Below are 11,992 nucleotides of genomic sequence, written 5' to 3'. Positions count from 1 at the left end.
GCTGATTTAGTTGAATTAGACATAATAGATATGATGTCATTCTAGGCATGGACGGACTTTACGGTTGTTATGCATCAGTCGATTATAGATCTCAAGTAGTCAAGTTTTAATTTCCTAATGAGTCAGTCTTACAATGGAGAAGTAATTCAACAGTGCCTAATGGTCATTTCATCTCATATCTTAAGGCTATAAAGTTAGTCTCCAAGGGGTGCTTCTATTACTTAGCCAGAGTTAATGACTCTAGTGTTGAGACACCACTTCTTTGGTCAATTCCAGTCGTAAGTGATTTCCCAGAAGCATTTCCCGACGATCTTCCCAAAGTCCCTCTCGAAAACGAGATATACTTTGGAATTGACGTTCTTCCGGATACTCAACTCATCTCTATTCCGCCATACTAAATGGCTTCAGCTAAGTTAAAAAAAACAGTTGAAAGATCTCCTTGATAAGGGTTTCATCTTACTAAGTGTCTCATCTGGGGGCGCTACAGCCTTATTTGTGAAAAAGAAAGATGGTTCTATTAGGATGTGCATTGATTACTGCAGGTTGAACAATGTCACCATAAAGAATATGTACCCCTTACTAGAATTGATGGCATGTTCGACCAACTTCAGGGTGTCACTTGCTTCTTTAAGATAGACCTCAGATCTGGCTATCATCATTTGAAATTGAGAAAAAGTGACATTCTGAAGATAGCTTTCAGGACCCGCAATGGTCATTATGAATTCTTGTTACGTCTTTCAGTTTGACTAATGCTCATTCAACATTCATAAATCTCATAAACAGAGTATTTAAGTAGTATTTGGATATGTTTGTTATCATGTTCATCACAACATCCTGATCTACTCAAGGAATAAAGAAGAGCATGTCAGTCATCTTACAGTAGTCCTTCAAATACTTAAGGATCAAGAGTTATATGCCAAGTTTTCTAAGTGTGAAGTTTGTCTTAAATCCGTGGCATTCTTAGGCCACATATCGTCTGGTGAGGGAATTCGAGTCAACACTCAGAAAATTGAGGTGGTGTAGAATTGGCCCAGACCCACATCCCCAACTGATAGAAAGAGTTTCTTGGGTTCACTGTGTTAATACAGAAGGTTAATCAAGGAGTTTTCATCTATTTCATCCCTATTGACTCACAAGATAATTTAGTTTCAATGGATTGAGGCTTGTGATAAAAACTTTCAGGTATTGAAAACTCGATTGACTATTTCTTGATGTTGACCCTACCGGAGGGAACATATGGTTTTGTTATTTATTGTGATGCATCCAATCTTAGGCTTTGTTGTGTATTGATGGAGAATGGTAAGATTATAACTTATGCCTCTAGACAACTTAATATCCACAAGAGGAATTATCCGACTCATGATTTTGAGTTGGCGGCAGTAGTATTTGTTCTCAAGCTATGGCATCACTATCTCTATGACGTGCATGTGGATGTGTTCACTAACCACAAGAGTCCTCAGTATGTTTTCAGTCAGAAGAAGCTTAATCTCACACAAATGAGGTGGCTAGAGTTACTCACATATTATGACATGAGTATTTTCTATCACGTAAGGCCAATGTTGTTGATGATGCTCTAAGGCGGTTGTCTATGGGTAGCATTGCTCATGTTGAGGAAGGGAAGAATGAGTTGGCAAAGGAAGTGCATAGACTTACCCATTTGGTAGTCCGTTCATGCAATTTATTAATAAGCTTGGATAAAAATATTATTCAGTGAGGGTGGAGTTGTTGTAATGAATAGGGTTGAATCGTCCTTAGTGATGGAAGTGAAGGAGAAGCAAGACAAAGACCCCATCCTACTTGACCTAAAAATAAATGTTCATAAATAGAAGGTAATGACTTTTGAACAAGGGAGAGATGTTGTGTTGAGGTATCAAGGCAGGTTGTGTGTTCCAAAGATAGATGAACTCTACGAGAGGATCATGACTAAAGCTCATAGTTCTAGATATTTGATTCATTCGAATTCTATGAAGATGTACCATGACTTGAGAGAAATCTTCTGGTGGAATGGTATGAAAAGGTGTATTTCATATTTTGTTGCTAAGTACCCAAATTGCCAACAAGTCAAGGTTGAGCACCAAAGGCAATGTGGTGTGGCTTAGAGCATAGCCCTCTCGTAATGGAAGTGTGAGATGATTAATATGGAATTTATTACTGGTTTACTCCGATTTCGTATGCATCATGATTCGATTTGGGTGACTGTAGATCAGATGACTAAATCAACCCACTTCTTGTCAGTTAAGGCTATAGATTTAGTAGAAGACTACACCAGATTGTACATTCAGGAGGTAGTCTGACTTCATAAAGTCCCGTTGTCCATCATTTTAGATGAGGGTACTCATTTCACCACTCAGTTTTGGAAGTCCTTTTAGAAAAGTTTGGGTTCGAAGGTAAACCTTAGTACCACATTACATCCGCAGATAGATGGTCAAGCAGATTGCATAATTCAAGACCCTAGAGGATATGTTGAGAGCATGTGTCATGCATTTCAAAGATAATTGGGATGATCACTTTCCTTATATATAGTTTGCTTACAATAACAATTATCACTCTAGTATCTAAATGATTCCTTATGAGTCTCTTTATGGGCGAAGATGTAGATCTCATATTGGCTGGTTTGAGGTTGGTGAAGCTGAGTTAATAGGGGTAGACTTGACTCATCAAGCCATGGAAAAAGGTGAAGATTATTCAAGAGAGGTTAAAAACAACACAGAGTCGTCAGAAATCCTATACAAATGTTAGAAGAAGAGATTTGGAGTTTGAGATTGATGATTGAGTTTATTTGAATGTTTCATCCACGAAGGGTGTTATGAGGTTTGGTAAGAAAGGAAGCTCAGTGCCTAATATATTCGTGCTTACCGGATATTCAAGAAGATCGGTAATGTAGCTTATGAGTTGAAGCCACCACCAGAGTTAGCAGTTGTCTATCTGATATTTCATATCTTCATGATAAAGAAGTGTTTGGGAGATCCTTCACTTACTATGCCTATATACAGTGTTGGTGTGAAGGACAACTTGTCCTATGAGGAGACTCTAGTTCAGATTATTGATCGTAAAGTTCACAGGTTGAGAACCAAAGAGGTTGCATCTGTCAAAATTTTGTGGAGAAATTAGTTTGTTGAAAAAGCTACATAAGAAGTCGAAAGGAATTTGAAAACTAGATACTCTCATCTTTTTTCCTCTGATTCAACTTCAGTCTAAGGTAATAACTCATCCTACTGTACTCTTTCAATTTAGATATTCTTTGTGTTTTGAGTTCATGAGCTTTTATGTGTACTTTGAGTTATATGGGGCTGTACGTTATACCTTTCCTTACTCCTCTCATACTTAATTTGATCGCATTCAAGGGAACATGTTCCCAAGGGAGAGATATTGTAACACCTCGAAAATTGGGACTTGGACTAAAAGGGGAAAAGTTGCAGAAAATGATTTGGTGCCAATTTCTACGACTTGGTCTATGGACCGTAGAAAGTCTTACGGTCCAGAGAAGGCAATCGTAGGAAGGGGCTTGATTTTTGAAAAAATACCAAGTCTTTGATAAGTGTCTGAGGTTCAATAAGATGGGCTGTAGGAGCTTCGATAGGCCATAGGAAGTTCTCATAGAATGGATTTAGACTTAGAAAAATTGAGGAACCATGGGTTCTACGAGAAGGTCCTATAGAACATAGAAAGTCCTACGACCCGTAGGAAGGTCCCATAGACCGAATTCGTAGAGTTGATATGACAGTTTTTAAGAGGAGTGTTTCAGTGCTTTTCCACCTCTTCTTAGCCTAAATTCTGACGTTTTTACACCTAAATAAGTATCTAAATAGTATTAATCGACCCCATTACTCTCATTAATGCTTCCAAGTCTTAAAGCAAGGATCCAAGAGGAGAAAACTAGGGTTTTCAAGTGTTCTTCCAGTTTTGCCAAGAATTTTGTTCATCCAGGTATGTAAGACTAATCATAGTATTGGACTAAGTCCGTCTTCACGCCCTACATCTCAATTCAGTCAGTGAAAGTTTAATCTAGGGTTATACCCTCAATTTTATGGAATTCTTGATATGAGTTATATGTTTATTCCGAATTCTAATTTTTTATATTATGAATTGCAATATTTTATGTATTGAGATTATATTCTTGAATTGTTGTTCATGTTTGCATTTCCACACGAACCTATATATAGTGAGTTCTTTTAAAAGTATTTTCGAGCCAGTATTTTCTTACACTGATGTTGAGAATCAAAGTAAGTCCAAGAGAGAGTGTTTTAAAAATGTTATTTTCACAAAAGTTTAAGGGAACTTAAATGGTATCAAATGTATCATTTTTACATTGAAAAGAGAGTACTATTTTCAAAAAAGGTATAAAGAGTTTTCAGACAACTTCAATTGTCACGACCCGAGCCTACACCCTGGACGTGGCCGACACTCGAGAACCATTGTTGATCCCCAAGCGAACCCTCATCCTGGTTGACTACAAGCGGAAGACTAACTCAAGCATACAAAAGCTTAAAATTAAATTATATTTAATAAACTCAACTTTAAAATATTTTGAACATTACTCAATAGATAACTTAGAGTTTGTAAAAACAACTCAAAGAAGATACATACTGAAAATTACTCAACTTTGTCTATCTATGAAACCTCTACTATTACAGAAGGATATCGGGACAAGTAGTCCTTCGTTTATAGAAGTAGGCCCTCACAACCATAAACAAAACCCTAATGACACGGTTTCATAAACACCCTAGGACACTTGAACTATGTGCTCTGATACCAATTTTGTCGCGACCCAAGTCTATATCCTAGATGTGGCCGGCACTCGAGAACTATTGTTGGTCCCCAAGTGAACCCTCATCCTGGCTGACTACAAGCGGAAGACTAACTCAAGCATACAAAAGCTTAAAATTAAATTATATTTAATAAACTCAACTTTAAAATATTTTGAACATTACTCAATAGATAACTTAGAGTTTGTAAAAACAACTCAAAGAAGATACATACTGAAAATTACTCAACTTTGTCTATCTATGAAACCTCTACTATTACAGAAGGATATCGGGACAAGACCCACAACATCTCAAACTACTAACTGTAAGATAAGGGTGAAGTCCTCCGGAATGTAAGAAGGCTCACCAAAGTTGACTGGAATATCCCATGACCTCAAAAAAACGTCTGTTGATGATCTTGAATAATTGTATCTGCATCATGAAACGATGCAGGCCAAATGGCTCAGTACATGAAATGTACGAGCATGTAAAGGGAATTCTAAAGAATAAACATAATCTTGTACTGGTGGAAAAGAACATACTTTCCTCTTCTCTTTTCAACTCAACTCAACTCAAAGAAACATATTTCAAGTCGACTCAAGGAAACATAATTCAACTCAATTCAAAGAAAATAGGACTCAACTCAATGATAAGATATTCAATGAATTGAAATAAGGCTCAACTCAACAAGTAGATACACAACTCTGGATACTCAACTCTCGATAAAGCAATAATAAAGAATGCAATATATGGAAAGCTTTCAAAACAGTAGAAGGCAAATCTATGTATTGAAAAATACAATAGTAAATCAATTTGAATGCAAGGATACAAGATAAACTCTGTTTGTAAATGAAAATACAAAGTAAATTATGTGTATATAAGAATACAAAAATATCTTTATGGGGGTTTCTCTAACTGACAACCATCACTATGAGCTATGTGATTATACAACCTCCCATGCTGCCAAAACTATCCTATACCTTGTCGGGGTATAGAACTCCTCAACTAAGTGGATCCACTAGTCTATGATAAAAAGCATTAAGGAATCATCTAAAAAGTATGACCCTTTCTACACATGTTGGCTACATGGTTTATGGGGGCTGTGAGTTGTCTGAACTCTCCCCCATATCAGTGCTCAATACTACTCCCAAAATATAACTAGATCATATGTTTAAAAACATAACTCTTTCTGTGGTTTGAGATTATTACTCAAAATCTTTCTCTAAAAAGAGATGGTACTCGACTGCTCAAAACTCTTTTGGAAATCTCAGTTTCCTCCTCTTTTAAATGTGAAAACATTTACTCTTGGGAATACTTAGTTCCCATATATCATTTTAAAGAAAATGAACTCAACTCTACTCTTTCTCAACTCAAGTGCTCAAGTCTTAAAACAAGTTTAGAAAACTTGTAAAAGACTTCTCAAAATAAGGTTCATGTCGAATTATGGACTTGAACGACTCAATTCAAGGTTTTCCATAACTATACATAGAACTTAATACTCAGAACTCAAGAACTTCAATGATAATACTCATTTCAAGAATGCTCGACTCAGAGGGTTCATGAGGAATTATGGGCATGAACTACTCAACTCAAGGACTCAAAGATACTTCTCCTCTCAAACATGCTCAGTTTACGAAGTTTGTGTGGAATTTATGGGCATGAATGTCTCGACTTGAGGGTCTACATAACAATATGGGACTCATGTATATGACTCTTCTCATTCTCATACTTACTTCCTCAAAACTTAGCTCAAATTGATAGTTAATCTCAAAGGATTCACAATTGAACTCAAAGACTTTCTTGAACTCTACTCTTTAACTCTTTCTTGAATTTGAATTATGAATTCAAGAGTTTTGATTCATGATATGAAGGATCTCGTGATGATAATATATACTCATTAATACATTCTCCTCATTCTTATACTCACTTGCTCGTATTGAAACAAGTTATTTGAAATTGTAGAAGACTCCTCAAAAAGACTCAAAGGGACTTTCTTAAAATGTCCGAAAGAACTCTCTCAAGACTTAACTCTTAGCTCTACCTTGAATTTAAATTATGAATTCATGGTTATGATTCATGTTATGAATTATTTCTAGGTGGTTAGAAGTAGTTTAGATTAGTTAGAATCATAAGGGGTGAATATACACTTCAAAGGAACTCAAACGGGACAACCAACGGAAAAAGAGTGGGGGCAGGCGACCCAGGCGCATTCCTGGCACGGGGTGCTGACCCCTAAAGTTCAGTGGCACTATCTTGGCTCACTGCTGGTGCATCCTTGGCGCATCACACCACCATTCCCCCAGACAATTTCGATGAATTTTTCTATTCGTTTTTTGACCTTAATTCGACTAGAATCGAATGGTTTTTCCCCCAATCACTTATAATCGAATACTCAATGTATGTACACGGTAATCTACTCGAAAAAACCCTCAAAATACTAACACTTATCTCAAGAACTCATCAAAATCCCAACAAAATAAGATTTAGAATGAAACTTCAAGAACACTTATCAAGAACTCATCAAGAACTCAACATACTCAACTTATGGATGAAATTCGTAAAAGAAAGTTGTGATTGGCGTGTGGGTGAATGAACCCAACACTATGAAAACTTACATACCTCTTAGGGATCAAACCCATGGCGAAAATCCGCAACAAAACTCAAGAATCTCGACAAACGTCATGAACCTCTCCTCTTTTCTCTTCTTGAACTCTCAACTAAAACCCTAAGCATATATTAGGATTGTAAATCTGAACCAAATCAGTTTAGACTCCTAAAACCTTACAAAAAATGAATTAAATCTGATTAGGTAAGTAAAAGACCAAAATACCCTCCTTAGTTCAGGTGGAAAGACCCTATCTAGAGAGGCTGCACTCAAATGGTCATATCTCCCTCATATGAGCTCAAAATTTAGAAAACTTGGTGGCGTTGGAAAGAGGACTCAGAGATCTTTCATTTGACATCTTATGGGCCACCTAACTCATCCTGTGCTAAAAGTAATGGTCATTTGAAGTTGACCCAAGATTTAGAAGAACTTAGGAATGACTTGAATGAACTCTCTTTAGTTCTTTTTGGAACTCAAGGTGCCACATCTAGTGACCTTAACACTCAAGAAAAATTTAAATTCCTCGATAAAATACTACTCAAAACTAAGGATGGTTTGAGTCTTAGAGCTTCAATTACCTCTTGAAGAGAGCTTTTTGAAAAATTATCTCAACTCATATATTACTTTTACATGAGCATCCCGTTATATGTTTTTGGGAGTAGTACTAAGTATGGGTGTACATGATCGGGTTGGTTCGGGTTTTCAAATATCAAACTAAACCATTTGTGATAAATTTTTAAATTTATAAACGAAACCAAATTAATAAAACTCGGGTTTTTTTGGGTTTTTCAACCTCAGGTTTTTTTGGATTTTTCAACCTCGGGTTAGTTCAGATTTTCCAAATACTAAACCAAACCATTTGTGTCAAATTTTTAAACCAAACCAAACTATTAAACCTCAATTTTTTTTGGGTTTTGGGATTTTTCCGATAAAGTATTCATACAAATATAATTAACTTGTGTCCAAATATTTCTTTAGTCCAACCAAAATACAACTATTTAAGGTGCTTCTTAGAAAAAATAACACAAAATATGAGATGAATGATGGCACTAAAATATTTAATAAAAAATAATAATGAAATCATATAAAGAAAATATTGCAAATTGATAAGTCGTAATGATAATGATCATAATTTAAAAGTACTAAATCATGCTAAAATAAGTCTAATAAGTATCAATTACATGATAAACCTTAAAAAAAAAATTAGGTTATGTATTTTAAATTTCTAAATCAATGTAACAATAAAGAACAAATATTCAACATTATTGTCATTCTTAGTGTTGAATTAATTTATTTTGTTAGCATTAGTATTGATTTGATTTTGAATTGAGCTTTATTAGAGTTACAAATATCTGTGGACTATAACCTTTATTGGACCATTCAAAATTCTAAGTCTCAAAAAACTTGAAAAATATGTTAAAAGATAAAAATTATGAAAACGTATAAGTAATATTTAGAAATTACATCAAAGTAAATACTTTTATATTTAAAATAAATTTTAAAAATTACATATATAATGCCGGGTTGGTTTGGTCTCGGGTTGACTTTTTTTAATTAAAACCAAACCAACCCAAGTAAAGTCGGGTTTTATTTTAATACCAAACCAAATCATTAGTCGAATTTTTTTCCGATTTGACTCGGTGTATGGTTTGGTTTAATTTTTTGTTCGGTTTTGTGCACCCCTATTATTGAGCACTGATTTGGGTGAGAGTTTCGATAACTCCCAACCCCATATACAATGTAACCAACATGGGATAGGATCGCACCAACATTCACATTGCCTCTTGAGAAGGCCTTTTATATGGATCCATGAGTTGAGTTTTTTTCTATACTCTGGTAAGTATAGGGCAATTTTGACAACGTGGGTGAAACATTGTATCATCACAAGGCTCATAGTGATGGTTGTCGGTTAGAGAAACTCCCCATAAAGTAAAGAATATATATATATTTCAGTTTAGTTCAATATTTGTTCTTATTGCAGTTTATTTGGGAAGCTTAAATGATTTTTATCTCATGTTTATACTTTACTTTAGTTGAATTACATTTCAACCCTTCAGTTTAGTAATTGTGCTATGGCTACTTTAGGGCAATTCCCACCTTAGGGTTCACTCAACCTTATTACATATTGCACATTCAAAATATTGATGTCATTCGACCTGCATCGTTTTGTGATGCAGATACAGATGTTCAGAATCATCAACAGGTGTTTCGTTGAGATCACCCAAATACAAGATCTGACTTTTTGTCATGCCCTTAAGACTACCCCTAGATGCGACACAATGCTTAGAGTTATAAGTGACCCTAGGCTAACCTCATGGCATGACATGGCACTGAGTAACATAATAAGACTGAAAGTACTGAATGCAGAAGACATTGAATTAGGTATATTTAAACAAAACTGAAACATACACAGAATTTAAATTGACTGTCTGAAAGCCTCTACTAATATGAGTTGTTAGGACAAACCCCTAGTTAACTCCAAATGTATGAAAACTAGTATATAACAATAATGAAAAAAACATAAAGGGTAGTCCTCGAATAGATCTCACCAAGGTACTACTGTGGTGATCAAAATTTGTACTAACCATGTCCCAAAGGATGAACGTCCGAACATATATTATCAAACAATAAAGACAGACAGTGTGCGGTCAACATTTTAAATGTATTGAGTATGAGGAGAATGAATAAAATAACATGATATCTGAACATACTGAATCTATAAATATGTTGATGCAATGATCAAGTAAAAACGTGAAAACTGAACAGAAATAGTAGAATACTTGATCATGCAATATTGAAAATATACTGAGTGTGAAAAGTACTAAAATCAACATAAATCATGGGAGCTACTACATAGATTTCAGTGTACTACATCCACACCAAAAAGAGAGTGTCCAATACTTGCCAAGGTAACGAACCTGATAACTGAGCTAAGATAGATCCACTAGTTAAAGTCTATAATGACTAATCCGATGATGACACGTAAATCTGGGACATAAGAATTGTTACTAAAGATCCACAAATGTTAAACAAAAACCTTAATCCCTAAAGTTCGCTTTGTGCTAAGTATAACTTCCAATGAAAACATGCATAATATGGATACAATATAATCTAATAATACTGAATCATACTGAGTAGCTCATAAATCATGATATCTAAATAAAGATACTAGAAGCTACTTTATCTGAAAGTATCATATTTCATGAAAATTTGATAATCTAAGACATGCATCTGAACTAACATAATTCTAAACCATGAAAAATACTTGCATGATATTGGATTATGAAAATACCATCGAAAACATGAAATTATAACCAAAATCATGCAATTGAAGACTAATTATGAAGAAGAAAATGAAATTCAATAAAACTCCATGAAAATCATAGATACCCTAGGTTTGTAGAAATTATAACTTGAGAAATTTAGGTTTCTTTGGAACTCAATGGGTGAATGGGTACCCATTGCTGAAGTTCTCACATACATGGAGTAGAAACCCAAGCTTGAAGCTTGGAACCCAATTTTTTGCTTGAGAGAAGAAACTTGATTTGGGAGAGTTGGGAGAAAAAAAAGAGGTTAGGGTCACTTTCGAGTGCCACCCAAACCAATATTCGGGTTAATTTTGGTTATCCATTAATAATAGCTTTCTTGAGAATATGATTTTTATGTTTGACTATATTAGATTATTAGTCATGTTTTTAGAGATTTTGGCCAAAAACATTTCTAAACTATACCCCAACTTAAATTACATCATGAACTATCCTTCTTAATAAAAAGCATCCCTCATGTGTTTAAAACTTAAAACAAATTTCATCCATTTTTTAATAATGAAAAACGAAACTCGGGTGTCAGATATGAAAATCAGAATCTTGATCACTTCGACTATTAGATTGCATAAAAAATTTATTGATCTAGTTGCATTTTAATTTTAATTTGCAGAAGGTGAAGATGGTGTGAAATAAGCTCCAGCTTCATTCAGTTGATTAATAAAAAGAAGAGCACATTATGTCCCTTTGCAGGTTCACACCATCCTAACTTTATTTCTTTTCAACAAACAAAGGTCTCAGATAATTTTAATTTTTTTGGGGGGGATTTTTTTCAACGGATAGTGAAATTATGGAGAAAAATATTACTGAGAGTAGTATGAATTGCACATGTTTTTTTTTCTTCTGAAATTTGTTATTTGTTTGACAAATTTTAATAAAAGAATGAACGTTGTGAAGTTCTAAATACTTGGGGGTTTTCAATTTTCTCATGTTTGGTTGGGCTAAAATGTTTTTGGAAAAATGTTTTTCCAAATCAACTCATTTTCCTCAAATTTTAAGGAAAATGAATTCCCTTCAAAACTTAAGGAAAATATTTTCCAAAACTCTCTTCCAACTTCAAATTACAATTATTGTTTTGTTGAAAAAATCAATTTATTTTGTCCCTACCCTCAAACCAGCCCCCCAACCACCCCCTCCCAAAAAAAATAAAAAATTTTAAAGCTTGTTTATAAATTCAATTTTTTTACCGCACCCTCACCTTTACCCCCACCCCCTTCCAAAATTTTTTTTGAGTGTTTTTAGAAAATATTTTCAACTTCAAAATTTTATTTTTTCACCCCTACACTCGACCCCCCACCCCAACCCACCCACCCCCTACT

Source organism: Solanum tuberosum, unplaced genomic scaffold, assembly GCF_000226075.1.
Source record: "Solanum tuberosum cultivar DM 1-3 516 R44 unplaced genomic scaffold, SolTub_3.0 scf00454, whole genome shotgun sequence".
NCBI lineage: Eukaryota > Viridiplantae > Streptophyta > Magnoliopsida > Solanales > Solanaceae > Solanum > Solanum tuberosum.
Note: the sequence above shows the minus strand (reverse complement) of the source record.